The sequence below is a fragment of the Lissotriton helveticus genome, chromosome 4_1 (assembly GCF_964261635.1).
Source record: "Lissotriton helveticus chromosome 4_1, aLisHel1.1, whole genome shotgun sequence".
Lineage (NCBI taxonomy): Eukaryota > Metazoa > Chordata > Amphibia > Caudata > Salamandridae > Lissotriton > Lissotriton helveticus.
In genome coordinates this window covers 859,211,162-859,234,383 of record NC_136063.1, presented here as the reverse complement: position 1 = coordinate 859,234,383, position 23,222 = coordinate 859,211,162, and positions in this window count along the sequence as shown.

Below are 23,222 nucleotides of genomic sequence, written 5' to 3'. Positions count from 1 at the left end.
GGGCAGTTTTACAGAGCTGTCAGGCAACATTGTGTTAAAGGAAGAGATCAGGGAAAAACATATCTGCCAAGATATGGCAGTCCTGCTCCATCTCTAGGCTGCTTACCACCCACCCACACACCCACAAGCACACACACACCACTGCAACAAACTGCAAAGGTTGATGTGCCATGTCATGCATATGCTTTGTACTAAAATGATGCACTTCCAGTATAAAATGCCATGCCTACTAAAAATTAAAAACTTTTCTTAATGTAGATTTTTGATGTACAATGCAGAACACAAATAAAGTCAGAAAAGTTTGAAGACATTAAAACATTTTTACTTTTCAACGTCAGTCTCAAAGAGGCTTTATTTTTTTAGGCTCAAATTCCTGCCTACAAATGCTATTGGAATGCTTTGCAATGGGTGGTTGCCTGGGAACAACTATGTACCACGCAAGTCAAGTCAAGTCAAGTCAATAAATTTATATAGCGCGCTACATACCCAGAGGGTCTCAAGGCGCTTGGAGAAGGGTGGGGAATTACTTGTCAAATATCCACGTTTTAAGTTGCTTTCTGAATGCTAGGTGGTTCTGAGTAAGGCGAAGGTGAGTGGGAAGTGAGTTCCAGGTTTTAGCTGCCAGGTAGGAGAAGGATCTACCTCCCATGGTGGTTTTGTTGATGCGAGGAACAGTGGCAAGGGCTAGGTTGGCGGATCGTAGCTGGCGGGAGGGGGTGTAGAAGGACAGTCTTGTGTTGAGGCATTCGGGTCCGATTTCGTAGAGCGCTTTGTGTGCGTGGGTTAGGAGCCGAAAAGTAATCCTCTTATTGACGGGGAGCCAGTGGAGGTTTTTCAGATGTCCAGAGATGTGATCTTTACGCGGGATGTCTAGTATGAGCCTGGCTGAAGCGTTCTGGATGCGTTGGAGTTTTTTCTGGAGTTTTGCGGTGGTACCGGCGTAGAGGGTGTTTCCGTAGTCCAGACGGCTCGTGACCAGAGCGTGGGTGACTGTTTTTCTAGTTTCGGTGGGGATCCAGCGAAATGTTTTTTTGAGCATGCGAAGAATGTTGAAGCAAGATGAAGAAACGGCGTTGACTTGTCTGTTCATCGAGAGTGAGGAATCCAGGATGACGCCCAGGTTCCGTGCGTGGTCCGTCTGGATGGGTGCTTTTCCAAGGGCCTCTGGCCACCAAGAGTCATCCCAGGCGGAGGGGGAGGTGCCTAGGATGAGGACTTCTGTTTTGTCTGAGTTCAGTTTCAGACGGCTGTGCTTCATCCATTCGGCTACTTCTTTCATTCCTTCATGTAGGTTGGTTTTGGCGGTGTTAGGGTCTTTGGTGAGTGAGAGGATCAGTTGAGTGTCATCAGCGTAGGAGATGATGTTGAGGTTATGTTGGCGTGCGATGACCGCGAGGGGGCTCATGTATACGTTGAAGAGGGTGGGGCTGAGTGAAGATCCTTGTGGTACGCCGCAGATGACTTCAGTGGCCTCTGACTTGAATGGTGGAAGGCGGACTCTCTGGGTTCTTCCGGTGAGGAACGAGGTGATCCATTCCAGTGCTTTTCCTTGGATTCCGACGTTTCTGAGGCGTTGTAAAAGGGTGTTATGACAGACCGTGTCGAAGGCTGCGGAGAGGTCGAGGAGGATGAGGGCGACTGTGTCTCCATTGTCCAGTAGAGTTCGAATGTCGTCTGTTGCTGCGATGAGGGCGGTTTCAGTGCTGTGCTTGGCTCGGAAGCCGGATTGTGAGGAGTCGAGGGATTTGTTGGTTTCGAGGAATGCGGCGAGCTGGATGTTGACCGCTTTCTCAATGACTTTGGCCGGGAATGGAAGGAGTGAGATAGGGCGGTAGTTTTTGAGTTCGGTGGGGTCAGCTGTGGGTTTCTTCAGGAGGGCGCTGAGTTCGGCATGTTTCCAGCTTTCCGGGAAGGTTGCAGAGTTGAGGGAGCAGTTGATGACGTCTCGGAGGTGCGGTGCTATAATGGAGTCTGCTTTGTTAAAGATGTGGTGAGGGCATGGGTCTGTGGGGGATCCTGAGTGGATAGAGTTCATCAGACGGATGGTGTCCTCAGTGGAGATAGGCTTCCAGTCATTGAGGATGTTCAGGGGGGGTGGGGGTCCTGCAGGGGGTTGGGTGGGTTGGTCTTTGGGACAGTTGTCGAAGCTGTTGTGGATGTCAGCAATTTTGTTGTGGAAGAATGAGGCTAGGGAGTCGCAGAGGGCTTGAGAGGGGGTAATGCCGTTGGAGTTGGCTGAGGGGTTGGTGAATTTCTTGACGATGTTGAATAATTCCTTGCTGTTGTGGGCGTTGTTATCTAGTCGGTCCTTGAAGGCGGCTTTCTTGGCATTCCGGATCAGTCGGTGGTGTATGCGGGTGGCGTTTTTGAAGGCGTCCTTGGTGCTGGTGGTTGGGTCTTTTTTCCAGGCCTTCTCCAGGGAGCGACAGAGTTTCTTGTTGCCTGGTTTGATTTGTCGTTTTTTCAGTGGTGCTAGGATGTCGGCGCTGTTGGATAACCATTGGGTGAGGCTGGTGGCTGCTTGGTCTGGGTTTGAGGAGTGGGCTGGGGGGTTTTGAAGAAGCGATGAGGAGATCTGGTCGATGGTGATTTTGTTCCAGTTTCTTTGCAGAGTGGGTTGGGGGTGGTTGTTGAATGTGGGTTTGTTGTAGGTGAAGTGAACGCAGATGTGGTCAGTCCAAAGGAGAGCTGTGGTGTGGCTGAAGGAGACATTTTTGCTGGAGGTGAAGATAGGGTCGAGTGTGTGACCTGCGACGTGGGTGGGGGAAGTGACAAGTTGTTTAAGTCCGAGGTTGGCGAGGTTGTCCAGAAGGGAGGTGGTGTTGCGGTCGTTGTTCTTTTCAAGGTGAAAGTTGAGGTCTCCCAGAAGGATGTAGTCCTCGGAGGGGAGCGCGTGTGGAGTGATGAAGTCCGTGATGTCTTCACTAAATTGTGCACGGGGTCCTGGTGGCCTGTAAAGGAGGGTGCCTCTGAGTGTGGTCTTGGGGTCGGTGTGGATCTGGAAGTGAAGGTGTTCAGAGTTGGCGAGATTGACGTCTGAGCTGGTTGAGATGCGGATGGATTTCTTATGGACGATAGCGATGCCTCCTCCTGTGTGGCCGGTACGGTCCTTGCGGATGATCTTATAGCCTTCCGGGATGGCAATGGTGATGTCTGGGGCTGATGTGGCGTTCATCCATGTTTCTGTTAGGAAGGCGACGTCCGGAGAGATGGTGTCTAGTAGATTCCAGAGGTCAATGGCGTGCCTGTGGACCGAGCGGGTGTTGAGCAGGATGCATTGTAGGTGGTTGGGGTCGGATATCTGTTGTGTGTTCGTAGATGAAGAGTTGTTCTTGGTGCCGTCGAACTTGCAGGAGTTGCAGGAGAAGGGTCCATGGGTGTGTCCAGGAGCGGCTTGGACGCAGTTGGGGGAACGGCCGGGGTTAAGGGCTAGGAGGGTGGTGGCATCGTACGTAATGCGAGAGGGGTGGACAATACGAGGACCAGGGGCTCTGGCGCTGGGCGCGGTCCAGGCGCGGACGGGCGTAGACGGGCTTACCTTTGGCGCACCTTCGGCGCGCATGGGGCGCGACCACTGCGCGTGAGCGCTGCGCGGGAAAGCATCTGTCATATATGGTTAGTGAGAAGGGGAGGGGCGAGGGAGGATCCGATGGGAGGCGGTTGCGTGGTGGAGGGGGCGGTCTCAGGGCAACAACAACAACACAGCAAATGGCGGCGGGAATAACAACACGCAAGCAGATCGAGTATGAGGAAACTTGGAGCGTAATTGAATAAGCACGATCCCAACAGTGACCAAATGCAGCTTTCAGGCACAAGGGTTGCACAACATTAAAATTTGCATGAAAAGTAGCGCACAATCAGGCAGGCACGTTCGAGCGCTAAGCGAGGGCAGCAGCGCTATGTCAGGTGAATGTGGAAGTGAGGAGAGCAGCGTTAGAAGGCTCAGCAGCGCAGTGATAACGATACCAGGCAGCTCTGGGTCAGCGAGGGCAGGAGGGAGCGACCGTTCTCAACCAGGTCGAGGCGGTCACAGCGTTATGGCGAGCAGGGGAGAGCCTAAATGCAAAGTGGGAGGGAGGATCCGATGGGAGGCGGTTGCGTGGTGGAGGGGGCGGTCTCAGGGCAACAACAACAACACAGCAAATGGCGGCGGGAATAACAACACGCAAGCAGATCGAGTATGAGGAAACTTGGAGCGTAATTGAATAAGCACGATCCCAACAGTGACCAAATGCAGCTTTCAGGCACAAGGGTTGCACAACATTAAAATTTGCATGAAAAGTAGCGCACAATCAGGCAGGCACGTCCGAGCGCTAAGCGAGGGCAGCAGCGCTATGTCAGGTGAATGTGGAAGTGAGGAGAGCAGCGTTAGAAGGCTCAGCAGCGCAGTGATAACGATACCAGGCAGCTCTGGGTCAGCGAGGGCAGGAGGGAGCGACCGTTCTCAACCAGGTCGAGGCGGTCACAGCGTTATGGCGAGCAGGGGAGAGCCTAAATGCAAAGTGGGAGGGAGGATCCGATGGGAGGCGGTTGCGTGGTGGAGGGGGCGGTCTCAGGGCAACAACAACAACACAGCAAATGGCGGCGGGAATAACAACACGCAAGCAGATCGAGTATGAGGAAACTTGGAGCGTAATTGAATAAGCACGATCCCAACAGTGACCAAATGCAGCTTTCAGGCACAAGGGTTGCACAACATTAAAATTTGCATGAAAAGTAGCGCACAATCAGGCAGGCACGTCCGAGCGCTAAGCGAGGGCAGCAGCGCTATGTCAGGTGAATGTGGAAGTGAGGAGAGCAGCGTTAGAAGGCTCAGCAGCGCAGTGATAACGATACCAGGCAGCTCTGGGTCAGCGAGGGCAGGAGGGAGCGACCGTTCTCAACCAGGTCGAGGCGGTCACAGCGTTATGGCGAGCAGGGGAGAGCCTAAATGCAAAGTGGGAGGGAGGATCCGATGGGAGGCGGTTGCGTGGTGGAGGGGGCGGTCTCAGGGCAACAACAACAACACAGCAAATGGCGGCGGGAATAACAACACGCAAGCAGATCGAGTATGAGGAAACTTGGAGCGTAATTGAATAAGCACGATCCCAACAGTGACCAAATGCAGCTTTCAGGCACAAGGGTTGCACAACATTAAAATTTGCATGAAAAGTAGCGCACAATCAGGCAGGCACGTTCGAGCGCTAAGCGAGGGCAGCAGCGCTATGTCAGGTGAATGTGGAAGTGAGGAGAGCAGCGTTAGAAGGCTCAGCAGCGCAGTGATAACGATACCAGGCAGCTCTGGGTCAGCGAGGGCAAGAGGGAGCGACCGTTCTCAACCAGGTCGAGGCGGTCACCAAGGTCCGTTGTCTCAAGGTGTGCCCCCTTGAGACAACGGAATGCAAAGCAGTGCTAGCACAACTTTGATTACTTTAGGTATTATTTCCATTAAAAATAAAGTTTGAACATGAAATTAAATTCCAAATAAACACATCAGTCACATTCACTATTATTTCACGTAAAGCTGCACCGCTATGGAAAGTGCTGTGCTGCTTTGGTACAATGGTACAATGGCAATGGTGCCATGGTACAATGGTGCCTGCATTATGGCCAGGCATGTTTTTGTGCAGAAAGGGATCCCCTACCCAATGAGGCATAGTCCTCTGTGTTTGTGTGCTGCAGAATAAAACACACATAGGAAGCAGAACTAACGAGGGCCATTTGGGGGGAAATCCAGGTTTGTAAATCTAGATTTGCATCAAAATACATGGATGGACACATGGGAAAACCAATGCTCCACCCATGGAATGCCTGCCGAAAGCAAAGTATTGTAAGGCAGTGCTCTCTGCTGCATTACCATAGTTTGGGCCCGATTCACAAATGTCTTAGAAATCGTAAAGTTACAAGTGAGGAGTCTCTGCACTCAGGGCAGGCTCTCTGCACTTGTGGCAGAATCTACGCACTCAGGTGAAATCTCTGCACTGCAGTGCTCAGTGCACAGATTTTGGCACAAGTGCAGAGATTCCTCCCTGAGTGCGAGGTCTCTGCACTTGTGACATTCCGAGCCATAAGTACCTTTGTGAATCAGGCCCTATGTAGTAACTAAGCCATCCAAAGTGGCCTTGTGTGACTTAGTAAATGGCAATAATGAGTTTGCATCGGGACTGTGCCAAAAAAGTGATGCAATCCTGGCGCAAATCTGGGCCTTTTTGCAAATTTGTCTCAATTCTATGATGACAACCACGCACAAAATGTTGGTAAATCTGCCCCTTAGGCTGCTGAAATGTTGTAGCCTGGATAAGACAGATTAGTTAATACGCTGATTGTCTTTTGACACTAGACTGCAGCACACATGACCTTATCCTAACTAAAGTGGGTTATCCCAGGTCATTGCACATATTTGACACCAGATGAATCCCATGCCTCTTCAAAACACACGAGCAGCAAAACAAATAATACCTCTTATTAGGTCAGTGCTAGCACTGCCCTCCATAAAGGTACAGAAGGCACTATTCAGCTTGCAGTTGAAAGAAAATACCTGAAAATAGCAGTTTAATTGTGGGCTGACATTCCCTCCTATGACAAAAAAATGCAGAGGCAAATTTACCAACACTTTGTACCGCCGCTGAATTACAATAGTATATACTTTTCAATAGGAATCTCAATTTGCACTGGAACTTAGCCCTAAAGTAATGCAAAGACAGTGGTAATTTGTGCTGCTTTGACGTAAGGGGGTATTCCATGGGTGATAATTAGGGGTTCCTATGCAACCACCCCTGGAATTGTATGCAAAGCCCTATTTACTTAGAAAGGTAGACAGGTCATTGCACCAAAAACAGGGAGAGAAACAGCACCATATCTAAGTAGGTATAGCTTAGTTCTGTTGTCTCCTTTTCACTCAAGACTGCTGTATTGGTGAAACCTTACTAAATCTGCCCAGAATTTTTTTGTCTTCCCAATTGTTGAATACATATTCTTCTAACTGTAGTGGATATGATAACATTTAGCAACCATTTGGTCACTTCTAAGCAATGGCGCATGACTAGTTAGGTAAAACATATGGAAAGCAAAAGAGCACATTTTGGCAATTGCTCAGAACCTTAAAACTGTCTAATGTATACATTTATTTTGTATTTGTATGCAGTATATGTATGCAGTATTTATAAAGCGCAACTATCACCCAACGGGTATCTTGGCGATATGATACTTGAGTTGTCCCCTCCAGATGAAACAAAAGAGGGCTAACAAGAAGTCTTCAATGATATTAGATTCTAGGGAACAGCCATGTTTTGACATTTTTCCTAAATTGCAAAAGGTTGTCGGACTGTCTAATTTCCAGTGGAAGTTTATTCCAAAGCTTTGCAGCGGCCGAGCTAAACGCCCTGCCTCCTGCCTTTGTTCTTCGAATTTTAGAAGTTCTCACCAAGTAGGCAGTAGAGAAACGAAGACACCTTGTCGGAGTGTACCATGCAAATGTCCCCTGTATGGGTTTAGGTCCGAACCCATGAAGGGCTTTGAACACCAAGAATAGAGATTTAAACTGGATTCTCCGTATAATTGGTAACCAATGAAGTGCTACAAGGGCCAGAGAACCCGATGATCGGCGAGGTTTCATTAACACCAATTTGGCTGCCAAAGTTTGTACTCTTTGAAGGCGTTCAATTAAAAATTTTGGGGACTCCAATAGTAGGGCATTCCAGTAGTCCAACCTACTGGGAATAATGCTTCCAATGATCAAGGCTCTGGCTGTGTTAGGCAACAGTGGGAGGATCTTCCTCAGAGCTCTCATCAAGGAAAAACAACTCCCCATCAGCTTATTTACATGTACTTCAAGGTTTAAGTTATCATTTAGCATAACTCCCAGATTACGTACTGATTCAGCCGGGATCACCGTAGAGGCAGTTGAAGAAGGCCAGAAGTTGTCTGGAAAAGGAAAATAAGGACTAGAGTCTTCGATATGTTAAGTTTATAACTATAGAATAGTCCAAATCTTTTAGCCTCCTTAATAATGTTTGCTAGTACGACTGTAGGATTAGGTGAAAAGATGGTTATCACCTACAAATACTTAGGGGAGCAACTGGACTCCAGACTAAACTTTTAAAAGTATTTTGCGCAAAAAAGGGCCCTGACAAACGAATCGTTTTTTTGCACCCAACCTAATAAACAAACAAATGGGTAGTTCATCAAAGTCATACTTATTGCAAATTATCAATGCTAAATTTTTGCCGTCTTTAGCTTATGATTCAGAACTCCTTATGGTCGTAACGATCCTTAACACTCTACAGTCTGTCCTGTTCAAAAGCATCTATTGCATACCACAACACACCAGCCAAGCTCAAGTGTGCTAGGAATTTAGACTTAGCACGAATTCCCAGCGAGAATGGCTTCTCTAATTAAATTGTGCTGGAAGTTGAGAGCCGCCCCTTTGGAGTCCAAGGCTGCTCTATGTTGGTCCAAAATGGAAAGCCGGCACAAGACTAAACACAGCTGGTCAACCGCACTCCGTCAAGACTTGTCTTCCCTCAACTTACACGAGGCCTGGGAGCTAAATATTAGCCGTGCAGTATTCAAACCAAAGCTGGCAGGATAAAATTGTGGTCGATGGATAAAGCTGAACTGGCAGGAAAATCACAACGGGTCAGTTTTACAATCTTATTGCACCTTGGGGCCCCAACCATACCTCAAGGCGCCACATTCTGAAACCATCCAGCACTTTAATTTGAAAACACAAATGGGTGCCTTTCCATCAAAAGACCAGAGGCCACATGCATCATCCCGGCCGTTTGCGAATTCCAAATTGCGAAAAATAGCGAATCGCAATTTGGAATTCGCAAAACGGGATGCATGATTTTTTTCTAATAATATTAGCGATTCGGTAAAATTCATTTTTTACCGATTCGCTAATATTATGCGAATTCTAATTTGCTAATTCGCATTTCCCATTGATTCCTATGGGCCAAAAGGCCCATAGGAATCAATGGGAATTGCGAATTTGCAAATTAGGATTCGCATAATGTTGATGCATTCCATGGGTGCAGGGGGGGGGGGTCCAAAGGACCCCCCCCCTGCACCCCTGAAATGTATTTTTAAGTGGATGTTTCACACACCCATGTCCTAAGGACATGTGTGTCTGTAACATGCAAGTTTTAAAAATGCTTTTTTTTGCTTTTTGAACAATTTTCGCAAATTAACACGAGGGTCAACCTCGTGTTAATTTGCACTTCCAATTTTCAAATTCGCTATTTTTAAAAAAATGATGCATTGCATTTAAGGAATCGCACAAATGCGATTCCTTAAATGCATTCGCAATTTTTAGAAATGCTAAAAATAGCGAATTATGCACAAAAGTTTGATGCATCCCAAAAACTGATTTTGCATTTGCAAACGGCCGATTTTTCCGATTCGCACCGTTTGCGAATGCAAAAAACGTTGATGCATGTGGGGGCAGGTGCCGTACTGGCAACAAAGATAGTCGAATTCTCTCTGCTAACTTTGCGGTCGATTTGATGAAAGTCTGTTACATTTTTTGTGCATCTGCCCAGCCGTTAACTCTCTAAGGCAGAAATTCCTCTGCCCTGTTCTCTGGGCACTTAATATACGATCATGACAATTTGCAGTGCTGACATTATTAAACAGCAAATCAATTCAGCTTTCCTGCAAGTGCCGGCAAGTTCCTTCTACAAGTGAATGCCTTGCTTCCATCAAATGGGCCCCTCAGAAAGATACAGTAAAGAACAAAAGAGTAGTCCCTAGCTGGCCTAAGGATTAGGCAGAGAAGGAGTGTTTCCTTGGTTAAAGGAATAATAAGGTGGGGAGTGGGGGGGGGGAAGTAGACAGGCGATTAGCCTATAGGTGCCATAACCACATGAAAAATAAATCACAATTATTGAGGGAAAATTACAAAACACAATTCATAACACAAGATTTAGAAAATTGTACAATTTTTAATTCACAGTATACAAAAATTAATATATAGTGCCAGTTAAAAACAATATAAAAATGTACTTAGAAATGTACATGGGTACAAAGAAATAAATTAAAAACACATGAACACAAGTTGTCGACGCAGCGTTTCGGTATCTAAGATGTAACCTTCATCAGGACAGGGTTCTAAAAGAAGAAACATTCTATTAAACATGGCTCTATTTCTTTTTTTATACCAACATTTTATCCACACGTTCACATAATTGAAAAAAAACCACAATTTCAAGCATGATTAACTGGCAAGTACTGTATCGTCATATTCATTTACAAAGATGGGCACATTTTTCGCCTCTTTTATCAAGCATGTGGTATGGACTTAGAAAAATTGGGAGCAGGTTGGCTAGGATTTGTCTATTTTTCCATTTTTGCGCCAACAAAGGGAGAAACTTGGGTAGGAGTATTGGCATTAATTCTCAATACTTGAAATATCTATACAGAGATATGTCGACCAGTCTTTTTAGCACTGGATCTTGTAGGGGTTCATTAATCCCCTAAAAATACTGGGGCCAAAGACCAATTGATGGATTTCCACAAATACCTTAAAACGGAGAAGTATAGATCCTCTCTATTTGATTCTACGTTACTGTTGTAACGTCACACCAGGTGGTGGCACATTCCTTTGGATGATAGGATGATTCTAAATGATTTGGAGAATGTTTCAATTATTAATATCAAGCAGTTAATAGATTGTTGCTTAAACATGGATGCAGAATAAGGTGTTACCTTAAAAATGGTGCTCTTGGTGTGTAATTGAATTATTTACACCGCTGAGATGGTTCAGTTAAATCTTTAAGGAGTTACCTTCATCAATTGGTAATTCTCTAGGTTGGTGCTATTGCGTCCTGTATTGTAGAAAGACAATATGTAGAATATATGATGTATCTAATTAAATCACATACGGATATTAAGGGGCCTAGATTAGTCTTCTATTTACCTAATTATTTAGGAAGCAGAGAAGGAGAGTGCAGGTAGCCACCGTTGATTCATTGCTTACTGATAGTATCTAGAGAAAAGGTGGTGGACACTCATTTAGTGTATTATTTTATTTTAGACATTCCTAAAAATACGGTCCTAGTGACTTAATACTTACCAAGACGTATGGGCTAGGATATATTTCTTGATATGTTAGTCCGTTCTATACTGGCTCATCGCATATTCAAATTGATGCGACGTTCTCTTTTGTCTCCACACTGGGTAAGTTACATCGCCAGGCTAGGGAGAGAGTTGCATGATATCAATTTATGCTATTTGTGTACAAACTACTGGTGATGGTTATATCTACGTCTTCAGTCTCTCTGAGTATTAATAAACACTTTTTCTGTTCACAGTATTAAGCCTACTATTATTTACAGGTATAGTTAGGGTGATCAAATTATTATTTATTTACTTAGCCATAAACTCTTGTAGGTGTAATTAAAGCATGCTGATCACAGACCCTGATATTGGTAATGCTACTAAATGACATAGCTGATTAGAGCCTAAGTATCTATGTGTAAAAGGCTCTATCAGGGAGCAGCTAGATACAGCAAGAAGGGTTGGACTACAGCGGATTTGCTAATATCACCCTCCTGAAGGATTCTCTTACCTTGCAAGTGTGCTACGGCCTCCCTGCTACCTCGCCTCTCTCTGTTCGTGAATGCAGGAGGGTGGCGGCAGACCGTGTTTATAAGCCGCCAAATGGGAAAACACAGCTGGCGCTTGTTGTAATTGATCGATTTCCGCGCGTTTTCTATGGCGCATTGAACTACTCGAGTAGTTCCAATAGAGAGGACTACACGTGTAGTTTTTCCTATTTAGCTTTCCTAAACATTCATCACTTCCTGTGATACTGATAGCCCTCACCGGTGGACGACGAAAAATGCTGTAATGGAGAATTATTATTATTGTGCGGACATGCCGAAACACTTGTACTCATAGGATAGAGCTGAACCAATTGGTTCTGTGTTCCCATATAAAGCAGGAACAATACTGAGATTGCTTCATTTCCGTGCACGTGATCAGGCACATTGAACTACTCGGGTAGTTCTGGGGAGGAAAACTACGTGCGTAGTTTGGCCCTTTGCGCCCCCCACAATCATGATCACTTCCTGTTTATTCTCATGGCATTAGGTCCTTATCAATACGTAAGAAACTACTCAGGTAGTTCGTTGGTTGCTCGTTTTTTACTATTACAACCAGTGTGTTAAAAGATTGCTGATTAAGCATGTCCAATGCTCCTCACGAGTTTGCACAATATAATGCACGAACAATACTCTGTCATTCTTAGCGAGTAACACCCAACCTAAGCGTACTGCTATTTATTCTAAGTAAATAAGAAATACCGAATATAAAAAATGGATAAGAGAACTTTAATTAAACATGGTGGGCGAGAAATACGAAAAAAAAAATTGTTTTCACCTAGCAGAGCCTTAGGGGTGTATGTTACTAACTTGCGGGCAGTTGATGATGGTTGCTATAGTCTTGTTAGTTTTAAAGATCTTTCAGGCACATTATTTGGCTTGAAGGAAACTGGGGAAGTAGATGTCTATGGTGACCAATTAAATCAGGATTCGTTCCCAGTCCTCTTTATTATTTAGTCCCTTTTTCACTGTTTTGAATTTTGACATAAAGAATTGTTCTCTTTTCCTGCGTTTGGTTTCAATATCGCCACCTCTGGCATTCATATGTGTCTGTTCCAACACACACCACGAAAGGTCATCTAGTGAGTGGTTGGCCTCCTGCCAGTGTTCGGTCAGGGGTGCTCCTTTCTTCTTGGTCCTTATTGCTGACCCGTGTTCGTTAAGTCTCAGTCGAATCTCTCTGGAGGTTTCGCCTATGTATGGTAAATTGCATGGGCATTTGATCAGGTATATTAAATTTTTAGACCTGCAATTCATCATAGACTGAATTTTGTGGGAATTTTGGTTTACTTCTATGCAGGCACCCTTTATTATTGATTTACAATTACCACAGTTACCACATGGAAAAGTCCCTGTTGGGAGGGGAGCATTGTTAATACTCGGTTGCAAATCGATTTTGGTTTCCCTATAGGTGTGCACTAAACTGTTCCTTATCGTTCTGTTGCGTCTAAACGCAAACATTGGCTTGGGTATTTTTTCTTTCTTGTTGTTGGTTATTAAGTGCCAATTTCTGTTTATTATGTTCTTTATTTTGTTGCTCACAGAGCTATAATTGGTAACAAAAATGAGTCGTTTGGTTGCTTCTGTTTTGTTTTGTTTATCCTGGAGGAGATTGTCCCTGTTATAATATTTTGCTCTTTTATAAGCGTGTTTGATCATCCATTTAGGATAACCTCGAGTGATGAATTTCTCAGTAAGTATATTCGCATGTTTTTCAAAATCCCGCATCTTAGTACAGTTGCGTCTAAGTCTGAGAAATTGACCGAAAGGTATATTATCTTTCTGGCATGGTGGGTGAAAACTTTCATAATGCAGCATAGTGTTGCGGTCAGTTTTTTAGTGAACAACTCGACTTGTAATTTGTTCTCATCACTTTTAATCAAGATGTCTAGAAATTCACATTGTTGTGTGTCATGATTCGAAGTGAATTTTAAATTGCTGTCCCCTAGGTTCAGCCATAAAATTAATTCATCCAACGTTTCTACTGAGCCTGTCCAGATAAAAAAAACGTCGTCTATATATCTAGACCAATTTGATATATTCTCATAAAACGGTGCCATGGGGTTAAATATATGATTGTCTTCGAACCTGGCGACGTATAGACATGCCAGGCTCGGCGCACAGGTAGCTCCCATGCTCGTCCCCTTAATTTGTTTAAAAAAATCATTTTGGAACATAAAAATGTTGTTTTTCAATACCAAAGTGACACAATCCACTATAAAAATTTCTTGTGCATTAAGATCTCTATCATGACTGGTCAGGAGGCTTTCTACCATTCCAATAGTACTGTCTTGTGGTATATTAGTATACAAAGCCTCTATATCAAGGGTTACTAAAATTTGAGTGTCACGATTAAATGGGATTCCCTCTAGTTTCTGGATAATGTCTCCCGTGTCTCTGACATAGGCTTTTTGGTTGATGACATGGGGTTGAAGGAAGATGTCAGCGTATTGACTTAATGGTTCTGTAAGGGAACCAATACTAGAGACAATAGGCCTCATGGGTGGATTATGTATATCTTTGTGTACTTTCGGTAACCCGTACAGAGCCGGTACCACTGGATTATCATTCACAAGGAATTTGTATTCTTCGTTGCAAATCACCTCATCTTCTAATGCTAGGTCTAATGTTCTTTTAACTGTTTCTTTTAGTTGTAACCAATCTTCTCTTTTGACTTGTTTATAGTGGTCCTGGTTATTTAATAGCACATGCATTTTATCATTATACTGTTGTGTTGACATAATGACAATGCTACCGCCTTTGTCTGCGGGTTTGATAGACAGTGTGTGACAATTCTGTAGTTTTTGGAGGGCCAGTTTTTCTTCCTTTTTTAAATTAAAATTGGTCCAATTCTTTTGGTCTAATAAATCAGAAATGCCCTTCTCTACTACTAACTCGAATGCTTCTATGTCCTTGTTAATTTGACCTATGTTGGGGGTCCATGAGGATTTAGGTTTCAAACCGGACTTATTAGAGGAAGGTCTCTTTTCTTTACCTTCAAAAAAAGTTAATAGTCTTACTTTCCTGAAAAAAGCCTGAAGATCTCTCTCCAAATTGAACCTATCTACGGGGGATGCAATAGCAAAACCTAATCCCTTTTCCAACAATTTTATTTCTATCTCTGTTAGATGAACATCTGAGAGATTAATTACTGGTGCTTTTTTTATGTGTCCCAGGTTTTCTGACTCCTTGTCTGGTATCGGTGGTTGTATTGAGGTCGAGGGGTGTAGTTGCTCTTCCCTCTCGCCCTCCCTCGGTTGTGGGAGAAATGTTGTCGCTGCTCTAAAAAAGAGAGAGTATCTCTGGGTTGAGCTCCTGTCATTTTCTTTATCTTTTGGGATTGAGTTGTGGCCGTTCTCAGTTGTTTCTGTTTCGGAGTCCGAACTAGTATACGAGGTATCAAAGAACCTCACTTTTTTACGTTGGAAGTTTTGTCTTTGGTTTTGTTGCCCTGGTTTACGATACTGGGGATATTCCCGAGGTCGCTCGTAGTAATCTTTCTGGAGGTAGGGATAGACATGTTCTGGGTTGTATTTTTCTATATCTTTCTTCAACTTGTTGCTCTTTTTGTTTATGAGGTAGTCCCTATAACCATTCACATCATTTTGGATGTCCTCTAGTTTTTTTCTGGCTTCTTCCAGACCGGTACATTCTTCCAGTTTTTTCTCTAGGTCTTTTAATTCCTCTCTCTCTATGATCAGGATGTCGGTTGCTGTTTCTATTATTAAGAGCATCCAGTCCCGACTGCATCTGTTTGCTACTAGTGTCCAGTTCTTAATACATTTTTGATTATTTATAAAAATGCCAGGCTCATTGGTCACCTGGAGGCCTTTAGGGATTGTCCCGTGTTTACAGTAATCTATTAAGAAATCTGAATGTAGTTCTGTTCTTATTATCCTCTTTTTATTATTCCACAGAGTGCGCCATTCTTCCTCGTCACTGTTGTTAGCATTGATTGTTGTTACATTTTTTATAGTGCTGTTGATGATCTTGTTAAATTGATCCTCACTATAGCTAAGTGTTTTTAGGCCTTCCATAATGGCCTATTGAGCAAAAATATTATGCGAATTCTAATTTGCTAATTCGCATTTCCCATTGATTCCTATGGGCCAAAAGGCCCATAGGAATCAATGGGAATTGCGAATTTGCAAATTAGGATTCGCATAATGTTGATGCATTCCATGGGTGCAGGGGGGGGTCCAAAGGACCCCCCCCCTGCACCCCGGAAATGTATTTTTAAGTGGATGTTTCACACACCCATGTCCTAAGGACATGTGTGTCTGTAACATGCAAGTTTTAAAAATGCTTTTTTTTGCTTTTTGAACAATTTTCGCAAATTAACACGAGGGTCAACCTCGTGTTAATTTGCACTTCCAATTTTCAAATTCGCTATTTTTTTTAAAAATGATGCATTGCATTTAAGGAATCGCACAAATGCGATTCCTTAAATGCATTCGCAATTTTTAGAAATGCTAAAAATAGCGAATTATGCACAAAAGTTTGATGCATCCCAAAAACTGATTTTGCATTCGCAAACGGCCGATTTTTCCGATTCGCACCGTTTGCGAATGCAAAAAACGTTGATGCATGTGGGGGCAGGTGCCGTACTGGCAACAAAGATAGTCGAATTCTCTCTGCTAACTTTGCGGTCGATTTGATGAAAGTCTGTTACATTTTTTGTGCATCTGCCCAGCCGTTAACTCTCTAAGGCAGAAATTCCTCTGCCCTGTTCTCTGGGCACTTAATATACGATCATGGCAATTTGCAGTGCTGACATTATTAAACAGCAAATCAATTCAGCTTTCCTGCAAGTGCCGGCAAGTTCCTTCTACAAGTGAATGCCTTGCTTCCATCAAATGGGCCCCTCAGAAAGATAACAGTAGTCCCAGGGCAGGGAATCTTGAAATGAGGTTCTTGAAATCAGCCAGTTGAACTGTGCGTTAATTTCCTTTTATCGCTAAATAAAATAAAAATTCCTCGTCATCAACACGCACAGAGTGCTTGCTGGACAATCGCTGCTTTTAGATTACTGTACTTTTGTAATGTAACGAAATTTTAACAATGAATTAAGTCTTTTAACTTGCAAATGTTTTCTTAATTAGACATTTTATGTAAATTGCAATGATATTAAGTAATCCTCAAAATAAATATTACTTACTTACTTACCTACTTTGAGTGGCTCCTTGCCACACACTTGAAGTGTGGTGGCTACTGTACCAGCGCGAAGTAGTTTAAGAACTGGGTGCCTGACTTGCGGACAACACCCTTCATCTGAGACAAATGGGGGCCCACTTCATCTCCTGCTGTAGCCGTAGTATCAAGGTTGCCCTCCCCTGATGAGTTTTGGTCGTGAAACATGCTACCCACCCCTCCCAGGGTGCATTCGGGCACTGTGGTGTCATAACGATGGGGCACATTGTCATGTTTGTATGGGAAATGTGCAGGTGCTATATCTGCTGAATCCTCCAAAGGAGCATTTTTAGCCCCGCCGGCAGACCACCCACATATACGCAGCACCACACCTGGGGTCACGTAGCCTCTTGCCACTACGGGCAGGCAGCCTCAGAGCAGCACGTCTGTGCTGCAGATGAAAATGGAGCAAATTGAGCGAGCAGCTGCGGGCAACAGCAGAAGCAGAGGGAAGGGGGACGGCCATGGTTAGCGGTGGCCAGTAAGAAAGTGGAGTGAGGATGAGCTCACGGTTGCTGGATCAGCCCGCCACCTTCCTTCTGTCCTCTGATGTGTCAGCAGTATCAGAGCAAGACAGTGCTGCCATGGTCAATGGCTGCCAGTTAGCAAGTGAGGGGAGGATGAGCTCACAGTTGCTGGATCAGCCAGCCATCTTCCTTCAATTCTGCTGTAATATGTCATATTTGTATCAAACAACGTGATTCTTCCCCCTTGACTTGATTCCCATGACAAGGTGGCATGCACCCCGGTGACTACCCTTGAGGTTGCCCATCTTTTTGCCCCAGCCTTTCCTGTGCTTTGGCTATCAGTCCGAAGCTGCTGCCATCAAGACAGGAAACTGACCCCTGACAGGAGGTGTGAACTCTCCCAGGAGTTACAAGCAATGAACAGGAGGGTAAAGAAGTCACACCTCTCTCCCTGAAAGGATGGCTTTTGAAGTGTCACAGCAAGGTGGTGAGCTTCAAAAAGCTCATACCGGCTGTGATACGCAACTAGGCTGCCACTCAAAAGAAGAAACAGCGCAACCCCTTCTCCTAGGCAAATTTAAACCCATGCAGGTGGGAAAATTATGTAGTCAGGAGGTGTACACCCCCAGAAGGTTAGCCACACCTCTTTACAGCCAAGAAAGGTTTCTGCCATTTTAAAACGTGACACAATAGGGGGTTATAGGTAGAAAATGTGGCACAGACTTCTGGATGTGGCCTCTTTGGTGGCAGATTAGCCGCTTGGGCTGATAAGCCATTTGTCCACTTGCACCCACACCCCTAATATCCCTACATCTTGAATTTAAAGAGAACCCCTGACACAGGAACCTCAGTTCTATTTCAACAAGCAACAAAGGACACAAAATAGGCCTGTGTCTGGGACAACAGGATCTACACAATCCAACAGAGGTGTAGAGTAGTTCCTATATTCCCAATAGGCTCTGCGCATTGGAATAATATATCCTATAGATCTGACATACAACTTAGGTCAACTAGGTCTCTATTGAATATACTAAACTTAATTGTGTGTGTGCCAGCTAACTCAGAGGTCACTAGAAACTTTCTCGAATACACAAGTAGGGATTAGTTTCTGAAATCGCATAAACATGTCAACTTTGTTTCCCAAGCATAAGAATATATCTCTCGGAGTCGTGGAAACAATAGATAAGTATTTCAGTCAATCGTGCATGCTTTGTTTCAACAGATTTGCAGAGAAATAGAGCAACGGCATTTTCAATAAAAAGGGTTTATCGAACAGTCTTCTTTCTCATGCAAGAGAAGTGAACTGCTACAATCATTATGCAGAATGCAAAGTATAATGAGTACAGCGTAAACAGTAATATGAAATAATACTGTAAGAGCATTGTATGGTTTCTAAGCCATATAGAAATACATACATAAATAACAGACTAAACTACTCACTGGTGCTTGTAAAACACGCCTACCCCAATGTTCCTATCCTAGGTCTAGTACGTGGGAAGAAGTAAGTATGGTCTTTAGCATAGGTTTTGTTTTTTCCAAGAATCTACCAAAGGTTTCTCTAGCTTCTAATCAGCTCCATACCTTAGAATGAAGGAGGTCTGGTATCTCTGTCTCGGGGACTCGATTTCCCAACATCCCAAAAGGGGAGCCGGAAACACTGGAGCTGGATTCTTGGCAGGTGAAGGGCAGCTTCCTGATCAGTGCGTCAGCTGGAGAGTTGGCTTCCTTTGGCACTTGATGTAGCGAGCTGCGTCCGGCAAGTAGGTCTTCGAACTGCTCTGAACCACCGTATCTTGCTATAGCAAGTAAAGGTATACTTATACCTTGTAGGTGTGTAGGAATGCCATAGTTTGACGTAAAGTCGGGCATATGAACGTCATAAATGAACCACTGGGGAATAGTTGTTAATTGTAAAGTAACTGAGTTCTTGGAGAAATCAATATTCAAGCAAGGGGAAGTTCCCTAACTGCTTAAGCCGGTTTTTCCAAGAAATCGTTTTGACGTTTGGTGAACGGATGTAAGTAGCAATGCCTGTATTTGGGTAGCATGGGATATGCCTAAATAAGGGCTTGATTTCTATGCCTATAGAAGGGCAACGAGAATTGTACCTATATTAGGGCATAAATCAGGAAAATGCAATCGGAGCTTAAAACGCCACACAACAGAGGGATACTCTGCACCTATGGCAACCATCCTGGAACTACAGCACTGCGACTCGTCCCAGACCAAAGTCTGCTTCCTCAGACAGAGAGACCCCTTTGTGAGCTACAGGCAACACCAGACTCCCCTGGACTAGTGGCACTAGTCTCCTGAACACTGCAGGTAAAAACAACATACTGCAACCAATGTTCGCTGGCCATCGGGACCTCCAAGGGACAGCATACATGTAGATGGTCCAGTGCATTGTGGGAAATGTAGTCCTGACCTCCAGCAAGCTTTAGGTGGCTAAGATTTTCCCCCGGACCTCTGGACTTCAAAATAAAATCTTGCTAAGCTTACGGCTGCCAAGGCTTGTTGGTGGCTATTCCGGCAACCACTACCTTTGTGCGTCACTGCAACACAAGGGAACTCCACAGCACCTTCAGCCGACCACAGCAGAGGCCCCATTGTCAACTATTTGTGCCCGTTTCCTCACACACACCGTGTAAGCTGTACACCCAGTTCCCCTGGGGCTCCCGCTTCAGCATTAAGGACAGTTAGGACAACTCTGCACCCAGGCTTCTCGAGTCAGGTAAAATTGAAGTGCAGTCCTGGGACGCACATGACTTTACCCCTCCTTGGGTTTCACACAACTTGACCTGCAAGAAACCAATTGTCACTGGTGCTGTTTCCCATTGACCCCAAATGCAACTCCATACTTATCCTTATAACTTTGTTTTGTTCTCTCTTAATGTATATACAAATCTGCATTCTTTTTTTAATTGGTTTTCGATTTTTTTCTGAGTCATGTCAATTACTTATTGTCCATGTTGGTACTCTGAAATGCATAACACATGTTCCTCTAGTAAAGCCTGACTGCTTTTTGCCACTCTACAAGGACTGAGCTACGGGGTTTAATATTGTGAATCCAAGGACCATCTATGGAGTATTGTGAGAGTATTGCATAGTGAAGCCTAACCAGCCTCACTGCATAATACACCACCTTCCTACAAAGACTGTATGCATCTACTAATATGTTTTATAATGTCATTGCATTGAGGTTATTTAAATTGAACAGATGTAGCTGGCCACGTTACCAAGATCTTGGCATTTGGTCTGAGAACACACATAAGCACTGATACATTGCTTAAGGGAACATAAGTCTACAATACACATGAGATGGAGGAATTTGGCTAGAGGCAAATTGATTATGTTGGACTCATTTAGCTGATGGTGGTACCTTGCTGAAAATATGAAAAAGTAGGTTTTGAGTTCACTTCCAAAAAAGCGTTGTAAGGGACATTTCTGAGATTGAAAGTGGGTTCGTTCCAGAGGCCAGTTCCTAAGGACAGAAAAGATCCGTTCTTGTACTTTAATAATCGCTAGACCTTTGAGGGAAAAGCTCAGCGTGGTGCAGTGAGCTTCAGACGTGCTGTAGTTTGCATTATAGTGAGTTGACTGCTACATAGATCATGTAGTACAACTAGAATTTCTAGCGTGCTAATAGTTATGTTGTGCCAGCATCAGAGAGCAAGTGTGATTCAATGGAGAACAGGTTGGGTGCTGTACACAGTGCAGTTTTCAATGCAGCCAGTCCTGTGCCCAGGACAATGCTGAACATAGTATCGACGTGGGACTGATCAAGAATCAGAATGGTCAAAATAAAGTTAATAGGACGGTCGGATAACTAAATACAGCGGAGGTGGATGAATTGGTAACATGCAGTCTGGATTTCTTCCCCACATGGTCAATGAAAATTAAATTGGTATTCACAAAAAAACAAAGAACGTTTTCTAGCTGGAGGCTTCGTATGGGACAAATGTTAGAGTTTCTGGTGCTGCACCTTGAAGCCTTATTTGTGAAAAAAATACTCAGGGCCTGTTTGGAGAAACTACAAAATTGACACAAACCAGCACAATGTGTTTTTAGCAATTTACTTTCCAGTACTGGAAAGTAGTCTGAAAGTAACACAAACCAGTGTGAAGCACTGCTTTTCGTTACTTACGTTCAAGGGGGCGTTCCATGACTGGTAATTGGGAGGTTACCTCCAACCACCTATGGTTTTTGATGCAGAAAACAATCTACTAACACTAGTAGACAGAGTTTTGCATCAACAATTAAAGCCACTTTAAAGCAAGCCTTAAAGGGGGAAATATTTTCACTTCTCCTTTCTTTTCTGACTTTGCATGTGTGCTGCCCTGTACTGCACACATACAAGTGGGGTAGGTTTTCAAAAGTTGTCTAAGCATAGTAGTTTATGCTGGAAAGGAACAGTTTCTGTACAAAACCAATGCTAAACTCACTCACACACCCTTGAACTATGGTGCAAAGGTGTGTATGTGGCACTCCAGAGCAAAATTCTACACTGGCACTAGGAGGAGGGGCGAGAGTGCCACATTACTGTCAATATGGCACTCTCTTGCTCGCTCCCTGTCAGCCAATGTAACATAGCATTTCAGGCTGCTGGGGTGCATTGGGTAGCACTTTTATAACTGACCAGCAGTTTTGGATGGTGCTGCAGCACGCTTTAAAGTACTGGATGACATTAAGCAATGATATTTTAAACGTGGGTCATCTATTTTTCGTTATTGGGAGATGTTTGTTGTGTGATGCAGCAGTACTAATTGGGTTTGAATAGCATGGTTGTGAGGATGGCACCCAAGAGACACTTTAAGTCACTGAGGGTGTGTAAATGAGCCACTGTGTAGATATATGTGTCTTTACTAGAGTTAAAAAATGATGTTCCTTTAGTTCACCACTTCCAGCACAATATATTAGACTACAAACTGGTATAGTTGGTACATTTGTACAGAACCTAGCTAGCATTATTCGTTGAGGATAAAAATGACTCCATGCTTCTAATCTCTCACTAAGGACTCTTCTTAAGGCTGTAGACATCACAGTTCATTCAGTCTTTAGGAGAAACTTCAGCAGTGCCAAAGACCTTTTTGAATGTACTATGGAATAGTTAGGATGATGGTCCATAAACCATCCCCAGCTCTTTCTTAAATCTCACTTAGTTATACACTGAATATAGGTTACTGTGCTTCTCTGAAAACCTATAGTGCATTTGATCCATCTATTTCCCTTTCTTTGCCCCAGCCATATCTTTCCTACAGAATCCCTCACAGCATTAGACACTTTATTATGTCTCTTCATTTAGGAAATGTGCCTCTGAAACATATAACAAAAACACAAAAAATCTTCTCTCTGTCACCTTTGTCATAATGGAAACCAGAATATGGCCCTCATTCTACACTTATGACCTGCACTAATCAAGATTTGAATTAAATATGTATCTCCTTAAATTACAAGATATACTATTGATATTCATGAAGCTTTGATGGAATTTTTTTAAACATCTGCCCAAAGAGCAAATGTGTTTTAAAGTATACACATGTTTTAAATGTGTTCTACCTTTATTTTGATGACAGGCAAATCACATGTAAATCTTCAGAAATTTGTTAAGTATTGTTGATTTTTTTATTAGTTATTATGTTGATATTTTTACGTAGGTTGAAAGGCAAAGGGGCATATGTATGAAATTATCATGCAGTTCAGGCATCTTAGTGCTCCGCACTACGTGATAGGGAAAGGACAGGAGTACACCATACTTGACAATATACAGTGCATGCCTGTCATTTTTCAGCACTGATGCACAATGTGCTGCCTAGTTCCAATGCAGGAACCCTTGCCCCATGGTGCAAGGATTCCTGCATTGTCAGCAGGATTGTTTGTGCAGGAATAGGTACCTTCCTGCACAAAACAGTCACCTGAGTCATTTTCATCTTTCCATGTGTGCTGCAGAATGCAGCACACATAGAAACGGAAGTAATGAGAAAAA